The 14,855-nt window shown below is 43.3% G+C and overlaps 1 protein-coding gene across 5 annotated transcripts in view; it reads left to right on the forward strand.

The window, feature by feature from the left end:
• The window catches only part of DOP1A (DOP1 leucine zipper like protein A), a 2,904,166-nt gene that overhangs the window by 617,291 nt on the left and 2,272,020 nt on the right, over positions 1–14,855 (forward strand). The window lies entirely within an intron of this gene.

The raw sequence follows: 14,855 nt of genomic DNA on the forward strand, positions 1-14,855 counted from the left end.
ACGTCAGGTACAGTGATGTCACATAGTCAATATTATAGTGTGTCGAATGCTTTATTGACCATTCTTCTTATAGCATGTTTGATGAATCAGGAGTATTTGTCCCTTCTCCCCCAGGGGGAGCCACCCCCTTTGATGCTAGGGAGGTAAGCCCACTCCGCAAGACCCTCCCTAGGGGACTTTGCAAGTTAGACCTCACTCCGAGTGACTCTCCTTAGGGGACAAGGACTCCCATTCCCAAAGGGAATCCCAATGCAGGACACTTTATCCGCATATATGGGCCTGATTCTTATCCAAAACACTGTTTCCTCCTGCTGTTTTGCTATAGGCATTGTTGAATCAAACGCGTTGTCTTAAGAAAAGGAGAACACCTCTTTAAGAAGGAGTTCCTGTAAAAATGGGACGAGGAAGCCAGAACGGAGGAGAGAGAATGGTATGTAGGTGAAGCCACCTAACGTAAGAACGCTTGGGAGAGGCGGAGCAAAGTGTGGCTACGGAACCCACAGTCTTCCAAGAAGCAGAGGATGCATATCTGAGACACCAGAGGCACGGTGAAGCAGACTACAGGGAAGCCATTGTCAGGACTGGGAACGAGGAACCATCCAATGTGGTTGCGTGACCACAGAGGTGCATTGGTGGGCATGGTGCCTGCAAAACAACACCGAAGACTGGGAGAGTGGAAAGCTCCCATAAGCCCCCCATTCACAGAACCGGGCAAACCGCAAAGATGCCAATATCGGAACGTGCAAGGAGCTTGGAAACATGAAGTGAGAGACCAGAGCAGATTACCAGAGCGTATGGCGAGCACTGCGAGGCCCCCCACGACAAATACTGATACTGGGGTTGACTGGCGTAGCGGGAGGCCCACCTGGCGAACATGAGATATAGAGTAGAGAATATGCGTGCGACAAGGGTGGTAACGAAAAAGAGAACAAGTATAAAGAAGCATTTAATTAACTGTTCAAGAACCTGAAGGATAACAATAATTGTGAATCATTAAGGAAGTGGAGTCAAATATACTGGGAAAGAGAGAAGGAATCCCTGGAGATAATTGGAAGCAAAATAATTGAAGAGTTGGGAAACCACTTAATGGGAAGTTGTAGAATGTGTTGAGCGTACCAGATGAAATATACAAGGAGAAAAAGAGCCTATCAAGGAGCTCCCAGGGTTGGGGCGGGGAAGTATCAAAGCTGATAAACGCAACGAACATTCTAGAGTGAAAGGAAGATGTTTGAAAGACTAGCTCAAGGAAAGTAATAATAAGGCTCATTTGGTCTGGAAGACAAGACCCATGAACAGTTGTGAAGAGCTAGAAGAACTCTTAAATAAAATCCTAAAACCTTATCAGAAGAGATCACCAAAAGAAACTGTTTCGTCAAACAGAGATATTTGCACATTGAAGAGCTGTATTGAATAAAAATCCCTAAAAGACCGCCTCATGAGGAAAAAGAGAGGCCGGAAGAAGAGAGACATTCTTTTGGCTCAAGGTTAGTTATTGTTTATTAGTGGTAGGATCTTGTAAATATAGGTATGGACTGAGGACATTTTTTTTGCTTTTGACTTTCTGACGATGGACAAGCACCTTTAGTTTCAGTTAGTTAAGTAGGGACTTTCCCTATAGCGATAGGGTGAGAGAGGACTTTTCTTTAATATTTTAATAAAAGAAACCTAAAATGTCCACATTGTGTCCAACTTCTTCTCCCAACCCGCCACACATGATACAATATGAAAGAAACAGTTAACATTCATAGATTACAGCTATAATGTACATAATAAAACCCAGATACATATTTATTAGCAGCAAGAACTCTAAAAAAATGAGTTGGGTAAAACATGACTCCAAAGAAAATTTTTGCCAGAGCGAAGCAGAAACTGTCAGTATACATTGCATAAAATTCCCCTGCTGTTTTATATAACACTTCTGCCATATTTAGTTGCCTGACACTACAATTCTTGAGGTGTTTCCTCAACCATTTTACAATATTTGCCCATTCCTGAATACAAAGTGTTCCAACTACTATGCAGCACTCTAAATCCCAAAGAACATTTTTGTCATAATGGCACGTTTGAAGGCTGGTACAACAAAATCAAGATACGGTTTGTATCCCAGCGATTTATTAGTAGAAAGCGAACAACAGGACAAAACAAACCAAAGACAGTACGAGACTCCGGTGCAAGTGAAAACCCCTCTCCTTCCATGCACCGTTTTCTAATACCCAAAGGATTACATGCATTTCAATGCCAAGGAGTGGTGCAGACAGGGCAAGGAATCGTACTGAAGCAATGTTGCAAGCCGGGAACAAAGCCCCACTATACATGTATTTGGTACTAGCTGCATTCTTACATGTTAGACAGTGGTCCTCATTATGAGAAAGTAGGTAGAGGGTTAACAGCGCCGGTAGAGCCGCCAGCACCGTTATCCCTCTACCGCCTCATTATGAGGTCTGCTCGCGGGTCCCGCTAAGGATGTTTGGTAAAACCAGGCGTCCTTAGCGGGACCCACTAACAGACCAGGATGCTAACAACGGGCCCGTCATTAACGGGCCCGTTGTTGGCATCCTCCCCATTACCATTGAGCCCTATGGGGGCTCAAATGGGAATGGGGATGTACCTGGTCCGGGTTCCAGGAAAGGGAATTACCGGGCCCTCCAAGGTCGGAATGGCCCGGTAAGTCCCCATTTCTGGAACCCGGACCCGGTATGGGGGTAGCTTGGCTACCTCGATACTTGTAATGAGGCCCAGTGTTATCAGGGAGGACAGCATAATGCGATACATCTAGGGAAGTTGAATATACGCCTCAAAGATTCACACACGGTCTTAGGCAGGCGATAACACTGATAGTATGACTTCCATCTGCTAACGCTGCTTTTCCTAAGAAAGTAGGATCCTAAAACACGCTTGCATATGCCAAAAGGGAAACATGTCCGAAGCGCGAGATGTGAAGGGGAGCATAGCTACACACTAGGCGAAGAGCCTTCATCGCACATTCATGCGCAGTAAAGCCTAAAGCCTCACCTCGACACAAGCAAGAATCAATTGTTTAATCATGGCAGTTTGCAGGAGCTCCTCAATATTATAATGCAGTAGTGTGCAAGGGGAATACATACAATTTTCAATTCGAAACATTTTTCCGCACAGGCCCCTCCTATAAGACCTTCACTCCAGTCTCATTACATACATCTCGAAGGGAACAAACATCACATCCTGGCATATTTTAGCAGATTATTTATTCCAGAGCATGACAGTAAAACACTTGGTGGAGAAGTGGGAGGACAAATGGTCGGTTGTGGTAGACCGAGGAGTTTTGAGTCTGTTTACTGTGGCCGTTAAACAGAGGAGGAGCCGGCATGCTACTGATCCTGTGAAACTCTACATAACATCATTTGGTGCGCGGAGAAGTAGGAGGACAAGTGGTCTGTTGTGGTCCGTTGTGGGCAGGAGATGAGGAGACAGTCCTTGTACTGCCGGAACAGCATTAAGCACGATTACGCGCCACGACCCCTGAGGACATTTGAAGTACGGCTGGTTGGCCCATAATAGATGCCGGTAATTGAGACCGGGAGCCGGCGGGGAGGGAGACTGTCAGTGTTAAACCCCTTTGATCATTCCCGATTTACTTTGTTACTTTTAACATCAATCACGGATTCACTTGAACAATAACACAAAGTTGCACACCACAAGCTTGATTTCAATAAGAACATGAATCACGTCACTCAATTCAAAGAATTATAGGCGGCCCTGGATGACTGCCTCACAGAGACGTAGCTAGCCGGCACAAAAAGGTTAGAGACGAGGAATAATGTCAACCCGCTACAACTTGAGGAGCGGACAATTTGTAGACGACTCCAGAGTACAGCATTGGGACGGCTCATACACCGGACAAGCAGTAGGCCCCCAGGTAGTCCATTTAGGGTTACCAAGCCTCAACACTCGTTTTGGAGGGCCGGGTCATGTCACTGCCCCAATTCTCCAAGAGATTGCTGTTCAGATGGCTCCAAGGGAGGAGAGTCCTGTCGAAGAGTTAATAAACCCTTTACCTATAAGAGTACATGATTTTACCCTGTCAGCTACCAACATTAAAGGAGCAATAGATAGATTCTTTCAGAGGCATAGACACAAGATTGAGTGCAGTCACCACAAGTGCCCAACGGTCTAAACTTCAAGACTTAAACACTATTGTTGAGAATAAGCAATCTCGCTTGTTGGGGCCAGGCTTGGACCTCTCACGCACATCTAATTACTTGCCTAATTTAATGCAAAATCCCCTGTATGAATGTGCTCATCTCAACTGAGGAGTCTAGGAGGGAGTCCCTGGCATCCGCTGAATTTAAGCAGAATTTACCAGTGAACATGAACAATACTGACCTGCAGAGCCCAAGCAAAGACACGAGGGGAGGGGATTTTACCCTTCCAGCTTTGAACTTCGTCCTCAATTCTCTGGTCAAGGTATTCGAACTAATGAAAGGGGACGTATAAATGTAACACAGGAATTCTCATGGAAATGGCAAAGGACATTGAGCAGTTCGAATTTACTGTCGTGGGTCAGAGCAATGCCATAAACTGTTTGTTGGTACCCGCTTTGATGAAGCTGGAAGACGGATTCCTAAAACAAAGTGGAGAGCTGACTGGGATAAAGGACCTTTTGACCTTATTGTTGAAGGAAGATAAGGAGACTAAGAAGTCTCTGGCGTATCTCATACAGCGACAAACGATAGACATAACCAAGGATAAAGAAACTGACTCTATAACTGAGGGACCCTTACCTAGATCAGTCGAAATAGCAGATGACACCCCTCTTTCTCAGTCAGTTATGGAAGAGTTTTGTCGCTTGGCCCAGGCTGCGGAATGTACAATTGAATCGCCTATAGTAACACCAGATGAAATAACTAGGCACCAGTACAGGATGCCACTGATAACATAATACCAGGGAGAGAAAGCTTGCAGCAGACATACAGGAGGCGGAGAAGGGCTAGACGCAGAAAGCAAAAGCCTACCTTACCTACATCCAGTCAGTGGGCTCACAAGAGAAGAAGTCAAAAAACATGAAAGGGAACAAAGTAAAAAAAACGAATGTAAATAACTTTGTGAAGGGGCTTGGTGGTCAGGAAAAACAAACTGAGGGAAATGTAGACGAACAAATAGATGAACAACAAATAGAACCCCTGGATCCCAAAGCACTGGTTGTAGCCAAGCCAAAGAAAAACAAAAAGGAAAAAGCACTCACGACGTCAGAGGAAGGAACTGTGCTTAAAGTCACTGTAGGTATCCAGACTGACGACGGGTTGGGCAAGGACAAAAGTCACGGACCTCTGCATCCACAAGAGGGTTTGAGATCTAGGACAAAGGGGAAACTGCTTAAATGGGCACCGATTTTTCTTCCACGTCATAAATCGGTCCGAATAGCCATTCCCCATCAAGACAATGGTCTAGAAATAGCTCCAATCTTTAATATGACAAGGAAAAAGACGTCAGCAACCACAGGAATAGTAGAAATTCAAACTGAATCCCTTAATGACAAAAATAAGAAGTTGTCAACGCAGGTTAAAATTGAGAAGCAAGACCAACCTGAAACAATCCAAGAAGAAAGGAATCTGGCTATTTCTTCAATAGTGGAACTTCCTGGAACCCTGACTTTGGAGGGGGGGTCTTAATATGAATAGCAGGAGGTGCAGTCAAGAGACCTTAGCACCCTATGCAGTACCCAGATTATGGTTTACATGTGAGACCAATAGACAAACTAAAAAACCATTGAACAGGGGGGCATTACTCTCAATGTTTAGAAAGATACCAGACCTTTACTTATTCTCTACTAAAGATATTGAGCATGTTCAATTCTCAGAGTTTGGTTTGACAAGTTTGGTAGAAGTAGGGTTTGCCTCCTAGATTGGTGCAAAAGCTATTTTACATTTTGACGATAAATTGCGCCTTCAAGGCTTAGAAGTGCTGGAAACCAGAACAAGGCCTGAAGTTGGTGTTGTGGGCAATGACGGAAAGGAAGGGGCCCCTTTCAAACAAGTGTATGCACAAAATAAGTGGCAAAAGAGTCAAGACGTGGAACCAAAGGGTGGGGCAGAATTAATGCCTTGGCCAATGCTACCTGAGATAATAATGGACGTATGCCAGAAATTGGGAGTAGGACAGACCTCTCTTTAGTTGAGTTAATATAAAGATTACCAGTTGGAACACACAGGGTTCCAGTTCATTTAGGAATAATGAGATGAGAGCATTGTTGTTTGGTGGAAGTGACCTGATATTACTACAGGAAACATGGCTAGTTAATGCGCCTGAAATAGAGGGCTTTAACTTGACAATACAACCAGCAACGGCTATAGCAAAAGGAAGACCGATGGGGGGGGGGCTCTTAATAGCCTGTAGACGGGCTCTGTTTGAAGAAATAACAATTCTTCCTTGTAAACAAGAAAGTATCCTTGTAGTGAAGCTAGTCACACTCTCAAGCAATGGCCACAGAAAGATCATAGTAATAAATCTATACTGGAACCCCGTCCAGGAAAAATTGTTGGAATTTTTAGATTCAATTTCAACCATCCTCACTGAAATTAAATTGTCCCATCCTGATGCATTTGTTGTGGTAGTGGGTGATCTGAACTCTCAATGTGTTCAAATTAACCACTCTGGATCCAAAGGAATAAGAAAAGAAATAGCAACGAATGGAAGAAGGTGGTTGAATTTCTTTGATGAATGGGACTTTAAGATTTTGAATGGTTCAATAGAGGGGGATCTTCCACCCGCCACCACATGGTGGCGGGGGACTACAGAATCAACATTGGATTATATTTTTCTATCTAGGAATTTATTCAAAAGATGTGTGTTTCTCGGTAAAAGAAGGGAGCACGAGTGATCGTAAGCGGCTTGAATCCTTAATAACTTGGAATACCAATAAGAAAATAGATTGATGGCATAATTCTGTCGTTGTTAACAACCATAAAAATCGACTAGTGGAATACCATAGAGACACTGATCGCCTAAATGATGAATTGGACCAACTCTGTAATGTGATGTCCTTGAATGAATTGGAAAATAATCTTAAACCCATTATCTTCCACGACTTTCTGTGGTCTATTGATCTACCAAAAGAATCCGCCGCAGGGTCAACAGCGCATAAACAAACTCGTGTTTGATGAGGCCACATGGTCCAAATAAAATGAAACACTTACCTTATTAAGAATGTTAAGCAAGGAGGAATTAAATAAACTAAAATTGGCAGCAGGGACAAAAATAATTATAGACGTTGGTCCAGACACCATAAGGCGACCCGAATGCAGGACGACGGGGAATCAATGCTGCGGTCACTGGGTACAAACTCTACCTGCAATTTTTGGACATTAATTAATAATCTTAATATCGATCAGAAGGATGTCCAAACGAACAGACTAAATAACGTATTTTGGAGAAAAATACTTAAAACCACAAGGAGAGCCCACTTTCAAAGTGGAAGAAGGTAAATTGGCATTACGATTTAGTAAAGAAGATATCCTAGATTTGATCAGAAAATCCTCACCATCGAGATCAGCTGGACCTAATGGTCTTACCTACCAAGTCTTTAAGAGAAATTCTGACCTGTGGGCACAAATTCTCTATAAGCTCTTCAGAGGTGTCATAGAAAAAAGATTGATTCCCCCATCATGGAAGTCTGCTATTATAGTGCCGATATTTAAGAAGGGGGATCGGAAAACTCAGCCAGTTACCGGCCCATAACGCTATTAGTCACTGAGTTATTCACTGGTCTAATGCTGAGCGAACTTGAAACCTGGACAAAGCAGGGTAACATACTCCCAAAGGAACAGACAAGCTTCAGACGAGGCCATTCAACATCATTAAATGGTATAATACTGGCTTCTTTAACAAACAACAAAGACAAAAATTATGTAGGTTGGCTATACCGGGCATTTATAGATCTCTCGAGCGAATTCGACCTTGTTAATCTGGTCTAAGCTGGTGAAGCGGGGAGCCTCGAAGGCACTTGTAGATATTCTTGCAAGTCTTCATGAAGGAAACACAGTGAGAGTTAGACTCAATTTAGAAGGCCACTTGTCAGAGTACATCAAAGTGAATAGAGGGGTCAGACAAGGCTGCATGGTTGCACCCTTCCTTTTTAACTTCTATCTTGCAGAATTTGGACAGGAGATAGATTCCTCAGCACTAGCCAGTGTTAGGTTGGGCTCGACGCCTATTAAGTGGCTCATGTATGCGGACGACATTGTCTTGTTAGACAAGACACCTGTTGGTCTGCAAAGACTTGTGAGAGCTTTAGATCTCTACATGAAAGAAAATGACCTTGTAGTCAACCCTGAGAAATCCAGGGTTGTCATTTTTGGAGACAAGGGAGCCCAGGGAGTTAGATTTCCTTGGTCAATAGGTGATCGATTAATCCCTTTGGTAAAGGAAATAGTTTATCTTGGATACACCCTATATGCGGCTCCGACAATTGGGCAAAGGTTAGCTGAGATATTGGCTAAGAGTACACAGTTAACATCACAGATGAAAAAGATATCTGGCCTATATTGCAAATTCTCTATTTTGCCGTCAATAAGATTTTATATGGCAAAGGTGGTACCAGTTTTACTTTACGGTATAGAGGCTAAACCATTACTATGGTCCATGGATTGGCAAAAAATTGAAGCAGTGATTTGGAAGCAGATGTTGGGTCTGCCCAAAAGCCTACAAATGGCTACATTGAGGTACGAGCTGGGCTTAAGATCTATCAAGACCCAAATGGATTGGAAACTGCTTTCTTTTTTTCGGTCAATCGTGGACCCTCTGGAAAACACGCTTTTTGGAGACCTTTTGGTCCACTTAAATCTAGACTCTTCTTGTACTCGAAGTGACCTTAGAAAAAAGGTTAAGGATATTCTACTTTATTGTGACCATGATGAATATACATTGATTACCAATCCTATGAAGGTTAAAAAAGCCCTCACATTAAGGGACTGGATCACAACAAGCGACAATATGAGGGCTTCATCTATCCCTGCCTCATTTTCTACATATGGTAAAAAACAGGGTTATCTTGCTAGATACCTAAGGAAGTTCCCTGATGTAAAAACTAGGCAGAATTTCCTCAGATTACGTCTTCACCTGATAAGGACGGGCTCTGTTCTGAGTAAGTGGGGCCAAGTAGAGGTGCTACACTCTCTATGCCCTGAATGTACCGATCTGAAAGATCAGACCATTGAACATATACTGAGGTTCTGCCGGGGGACTTGGGAAAGTAGGGAAAACATCTGGCCACCTTCGTTAGGCCTAGTGACCGTCTTTCATCAAACATGATGAAACATTAGAATACTAACGCCCGTGATCTAGCCAACACACTATCCGACTTGGGTCACACCCACATTATTCACATGCCTACACATATCAAAGGAAGAACACTGGACTGGCTCACTAATCTCAACTGCTCTATTGATCTTTTATCTAATGATCCTTGTATCTGGTCGGATCATCATAAAATAACCTTTTCCATCAAAGCCAACACACAACACCCGGCTCCTATCATCGCTCCAGCCACCAGCATGAGAAACAAGAAAGACATTACACCGGATAAACTCCTACCGCTATTACTCCCCCTTCTCAACAACATTGACTCTGACTCTGACCCTACAGTCTTAATGGATATTTACAATCAGGCAATTTTTAAAGCACTGAATACCATCGCCCCCCTAAAATTGCAGAAATCTAAACCACAACTTGAATACATGAATCACTCCGCATCTAAGAGAACTACGCAAAACTAAGAGAACTGCAGAAGCACATTGGAAAAAGTGCCCTACAGTAACCAACAAGAATGAGCTAACCCTAACATCCTCTAGCTACAAAGAAGCCATCTTACTCGCTAAAAAAGACACCTATAACAAAAGGTTTACGCAAGCGGAATCCAATACAAAAGAACTTTTCAAGATTCTAAAAGAATTAGAATCCCCGATTGCCCCTATTGACAAATGTGTCACAGATGCACTATGGTGCAGCAACATCCAGAAGACCCTATTAGATAAAATAGCTCGCCTACAAGCTAAAATTAATGGAAAAAAATCCCTGTTACTCGTTGACCCTGATTACAAACAACTCCCTAACAAGTCACCCAGCTTTAAGTCAACTTGCAAGCCATTCAGTTTCTCTCCCCTCTCTATTTGGGAAGTAGAAAACATCATTAGGAAACTCAAAACATCAAATTGCCAAGGTGACGCTTGCCCTGCCCCGATCATCAAAGCAGCAGCACATGACCTGGCACCATTTATTACTAACCTCATCAATGCCTCCTTCAAATCCGGAGCAGTGCCTGATAACCTAAAAGACGCTTGGGTCATTCCTCTACTCAAAAAAACAACTCTTGACCCAGCCAACCCATCTAACTATAGGCCGATAACAACTGTACCCTTCTTATTAAAAATACTAGATAGAGCAGTTTACTTGCAAATACAGGCTTATCTAGAATCGAACAATCTCTTGGGGCTAAGGCAATCCGGCTTCTGACCCAGACACGGTACGGAAACTGCATTAATAGATCTCACTTCTCAGATCCAAATCCTAAAAGACAACGGTAAACTTGCACTCCTCTTACTGCTTGACCTGTCAGCAGCTTTTTACTTGGTGAACCACCAAACACTCTGTCACCACTTGAAAACTGCAGCACACTTTTCAGACGCAGCCACTGCCTGGATCAGCTCCTTCTTGGCGAACAGAACCATGAGGGTCTTCTCTCCCACTGATTCAGCTGAACCTTCACCGGTACCTTGTGGGGTCCCGCAAGGCTCTTGTGTGTCTCCGACGCTCTATAATGTATTTACGAAGCACCTCTTCGATATCCTTGACTACCTGGGTGTCACGTTTACTAATTATGCGGACGACACCCAGATACTCATTCCTATCTCGGGTGACTATGCAACAGACAGCATAACCCTCAATGAAATCTACGCAGTAATACAAGCATGGATGGCACATCATGGACTTTGTCTCAATGACGAAAAAACGGAGTTGCTCATCCTTGGTACTCACGCTAAACTAAAAAATCTAAACACTGCGTTCAAATCTTTCACCATAGATGGTAATCCTATCCACGTCTCAAACAACACAAAAACCCTTGGTATCTACCTTGATGCCACCTTGTCCTTCTCCAAACAAACTAATGCAGTAGCATCATCAGCCGCTTACACCTGCAAATTGATCACCCCATGTAGGCCGTTCATCTCCACACCCAACTGCATTACTCTGGCTAGAGCGTTAGTCTTGTCCAAAGTAGACTATTGTAATGCCCTCTATCTAGGCACTAGCCACAAAAATATCAACAAACTACAAGTAATTCAAAATAATGCCATAAGGGCAGCTCTCAACATCCCTAAAAAGTCGCACATTTCTGAGACTAGACGTAATCTGCACTGGCTCCCAGTACAGCATAGAATATCCCTCAAAACCTTGGCCCTTACACACCAAGCCAGGGCCAACCTTGCACCAGCCTACCTCGCCAACCAACTTACCCCACATACATCATCAAGACCACTCAGAGCAGCTCAAGCAAACACCATGTCCATACCAAGATTCAAACTCCATAACTCGGGCAGAGTTAGTTTCCCTGTACAAGCATCGAAATTATGGAACACACTCCCCGCTCTCCTAAGGTCAAAACCATCCTTTAACCTATTCAAATGCAACAATAAGCGTTGGCTTCACGTCATGGACACGACAGCCTAAACTTCCCAGATCCTTGACTTACTGACTGCCCACTGTACGTATTGTAAATAATTTATTCTATGTTATACTATATTTTATCTGCAGCCCCCATTGTCTACCTGAACACTGCAACATGTATGTATGTATCTGTAACACTAAATGTCTGTATTTATCTGTAACCATTGTTACCTTTGCCCACCGCATTCAAATGTAACTGTAACCAGATCTAAACTTACGCGCCCGTATGCCCCCGGGCCTGGATGCACTTTATAAATAATACAAATACAAATACATGTTCTGGGAAAGAATGATCTCAGGACATGAGCCGAAATTAACACTGAATGTGGTAAGAGTTTTGCAGTAGACCGGGTTTATTGCACATGAGTTTTGGTAAAGTGCTGTTAGACAGAATCCTGTGCAGTTCCCTTACCTATAGAGTCCCCCAGCAGCTTTGCTGGATTTGAAGTTTTTTTTTCTCCTGCTAAGAGTATGACCCTTTTTCCCACTCTTAGGCATATTTGCTATGTGTGTTCTAGGCTATTTCTTTGTGTTTAATGTCTATGGGGTTTATCCACCCTCATAGGAACCATCTTTATCCACATGTGTTACACAGCACCCTCCGTGCAGTAACACAGGGGTGTCGTAGCGACCCCCCAAACATAGACTCCATACCCTGGGACTGACTACTGTCTCCCAGGACATGTAAAGTCCCCATTGACTTTAATAGTCAATCTTTATGAACCAAACCAGTACAACCCATCTTACTAATGAGGTACTGGAAAGGGTTAATAGTTTTTCCCTTATGTTCATTTTCGAGAGCGTACCGTACAGTCCCTCTCTCAAACGTTTCTGGCTGGTGGCAGTGGTTACTGCCAAAAATATTTGACCGCAAATATTTCCCTATGGGATTTTCCCATTGTTCAAGGCTACCACGTTTACTGACAGCCTCTAACATACAACCGGTTTATTCTTATATTAACTTTACTCCGGTAGGTTTTATTTGCCAGAACCTTTATATAAATTCTTTCTTGTGTCTTTATCTAAACTCCTAACCCAGGTCGGGGATCCTTTGTTCGTCCTTTTGGCGGGCTTCTGCCAAGAAGCCCTCCTTTCGGCGCCACTGAGTCTAGGGTGGGTCCACTGTGTGGGAGGGGAGGTAGGACCTTTGGACAGGGTTGCCGCAGCAACCCATGTCGCACTCTGCCCTGATAGTCTGGGGGGTCTCCCGCCAAAATGACCACTCCACTGTGTGAGTGACAGCTAGGCTGTATGAATGGGAATCTTTTTGCATAAAAGCAGGGTCCTGAGGACTGGAAGAGCAAGACATCGCCACTGGAACTAAGAAGCCGAAGAGGAGAGAAGCCAAAGACATTGCATCAACGGAAGCACCGGTGAAGCCCTGCTGCAGCGTCTCAACACTTTTCTCCGCACAACGAGAGAAGATCTTCATCTGCAAGAGCCTTCTTCCCTTGAGCTGGTGGGGCCAACCAGTTTGCCAATCGCCTTCCTGGACCTGCCTTGGTCGAATCGTCAGTGCCCTGCACTCGGAGACCGGATAGCCAGGCACCCGTCCACCTGGACCGCGATTTAAAGGAGCGTACCTTTTATTTGTTTGGCAGCACCGCGGCTAGTTTCCTCCCTGGGCAGTGAGTAACTCGAACATTCCTCCACAACGAGAGTCTCTCTTCCTCTGCTGGATCTCCCGAACTGCCAGGAACAACCGCCAACGCAGGAGCCTCTTCTACATTTTAAGGTACTTTGTTCCGCCAGGCCTCACTTTTCGTTTGGTAGTGCTAAAGGTGTTTTAAATCCTTTACCTACCTGCTGGGTTGGCCGCCCATATCATCTAACATTGTCTTTCACCTTCTGCATCCACCTTTTCGAATCGTTAACAAAGACTTGACTGCAACTACAAGAACATTTTGCTCCTGGGCTCTTTGCCCTGTACCACTGACTCTGGCACAGGCCTATTGACTCTGGATGAATTTGTTAGAACTGCCTTCTCTAGATTGCTTCTCAACTAGAACTGTGTTGGTGCACCTAATTCTTATAACCACCTTTTCCTTCCCACTTTTAAAACTTGTGAAGTGCCATTTTGATTGGTTTTCATTTAAGTATTCTATATGCTAAAGTACTGCCTTGCCTAAACTTGTTCACAAACTTATTGGGAAGTGTTGCTAGGGTGTCTAAGAATATATTCCTGTATAGCTTGTGCTTTCCCTCCCTTGTGAGAAATTGCTAGAGTGCCATTTGTGTTTGGTTTTCACTGTGCTGTTTTGCTCAGTTTTCACTCTTGCTCAAACTTGTCTACAATTTAACCAGGGAGTTGTGTATACTTTTCTTTACTGAATTTAACTTGCTTTAATAACTGTGATTTATGTGTTGAACTAGAAGTGTGTAAATAAATATATATATTCTTTTTAAATACAAAGCTTTGGTCAGTGTTTCCTTGTACCAGAGTACTGTAGTCCTATTGTGTAAACCCTGAATACTGCTCATCTCCCTCTTGAGATAAGTCTGACTGCTTAGCCACAGCTACCAACTAAATCTTTGTGGTACAGACTGATACCAAAGGGGATTTATTGCTCATACCTGTAGTCTTAATCTTCTGTAGTGCTCCCTAAGGGAACTGCACAGGGTTCTGCCTAACAATTGCCCTTCTGGGAGGAAAGTTGATTCTACTTTTCCTGTTCCCTTTCTCAAATTTGTTCCTATGGGAAATTCTTTCTCTTCTTCTTTTTATTGAATGAATTGTTTAAAATGTCTTCTTTGTTGTATGAATTATTTTAAATGTATTATATAATTTGTTTTAAGTTTGTTTTAAGTTTGAATCGAAATGATTGCATTGTATTGCTATATTATTCTATGTTGGTATAATGTGTAAAAAAAAAGATTTGGTTATATTACAATAATAAAAAAAGGAAAAAAAAAACAGTAAAGCACTTGGACCGTTCGAGAGGCTTCAGAACAAGTGTTGCCTACCCAATTATAGAGACACTTACAAAGCATTGCCAGACAGAACAGACTTGGAAATTATGACTAGCACTATGAGTAGGATCTGACCAATACACACCGAGAAGTAAGTACAAATAGACCTTCAATCCAAGAGCCAAAGGTCCAGCAAGCCTCCGGACTGGTGTGAAGGAAGCTTACAGTGTGACAAATGTGGGTGACGA

The sequence above is a fragment of the Ambystoma mexicanum genome, chromosome 4p (assembly GCF_040938575.1).
Source record: "Ambystoma mexicanum isolate Mex_15411 chromosome 4p, UKY_AmexF1_1, whole genome shotgun sequence".
NCBI lineage: Eukaryota > Metazoa > Chordata > Amphibia > Caudata > Ambystomatidae > Ambystoma > Ambystoma mexicanum.